General features: G+C 49.0%; 1 protein-coding gene across 1 annotated transcript in view; it reads right to left on the bottom strand.

The window, feature by feature from the left end:
* Window positions 1-712, bottom strand: part of S1PR3 (sphingosine-1-phosphate receptor 3) — a 10293-nt gene extending 9581 nt beyond the window's left edge. The window contains exon 1 of the mRNA XM_005423568.2: window positions 150-712. The gene's annotated coding sequence lies outside the window, so the exon portion shown is untranslated. The remainder of the gene's footprint in view (window positions 1-149) is intronic.
* Window positions 713-1031: the final 319 nt, after the last annotated feature.

Below are 1031 nucleotides of genomic sequence, written 5' to 3'. Positions count from 1 at the left end.
CTGGGTGCTGCGGGCAGGGCACGGCCCCGGGGGTGCCAGCGCGGTTAATGCTTAAACGGCGTTTTGGGCAGCCGGCGAGAAAATGCGAGGCGGCAGAGCCCACCGACGAGTATTTATAACGCGCAGAAGAATGCGAGGTGGAGGGTTACTTGAGTCGGGCGACTAGAATGTTCAAGTGAGGTTGTACGTATTCTACGTCTTCTCCTCTGTTTCGCTGTGTCCAGTAATGCGACCTTCAGAGAGCTTGAGTCGAGAGGCACAGGGTAAAACATTCAGAAATTCTCGGTAAAAGTACTTCTTCGGGTTTGACCCAGAACTGCCGATTACAGCACGCTCCTGCAAAGGTATCTCTTGACAGAGTTATTGACTGGATAATAGGAGCCCAAGGACAGCGATAGGCACGTGGATTGTGCCAGTGACAGGAGCGGCACTTTGAAAAAGAAGTTGGAACCTGGATCCCACAAGTGTCCTATTTAAATGTACTCGTAAGATGCTTGTGGGTACAGCAAATCTTTCTGTCAGAAGTGCGTATGATAAGCTGGCAAACAGAAGCGCTACAGCAACCTTGCTAAGCAGAGGCAGACATGTAGGGTTGCCTATCGTCTCACAGCAGTCAGTGTTTTTCTTGGGAGCCTCCTGTCTGGACCTGAGCATCATCACACTTGGAGTCATGCCATGGGCCTGGCTGTCGGGTTGCCTGCGCTGCTGTTCTGCAGGGAGGAAAAGTCCTGGAGGAAAGCAGAACTAGGCTTGTTATAGCCAGAAGTTTAAACTGATAAAGCAAATGGTTGTTGCTGTGACTGCTTTTTATCTCCTGAAGAGGAGTAATAGAACTTTTCTGGTTTAGGACTTTGGTAGGAAATAAGGACTACACTGAGCAAAATGGTGGTAAAATTGCTTCCAAGCTGATGGACCTAATGGATATGACCCCACTTAGCTATGGATAGGACTATGGTGTAATCTGTAGTGGTCTTAGCCTTATCTCCTGTCCTCCTGTTTTGTGTGCTATGTGAAAGCTGCTCTCTTCTGCA

The sequence above is a fragment of the Geospiza fortis genome, unplaced genomic scaffold, assembly GCF_000277835.1.
Source record: "Geospiza fortis unplaced genomic scaffold, GeoFor_1.0 scaffold167, whole genome shotgun sequence".
Taxonomy (NCBI): domain Eukaryota; kingdom Metazoa; phylum Chordata; class Aves; order Passeriformes; family Thraupidae; genus Geospiza; species Geospiza fortis.
The sequence above is the reverse complement of the archived record's forward strand: the minus strand, read 5'-3'. Positions and strand labels throughout refer to the sequence as shown.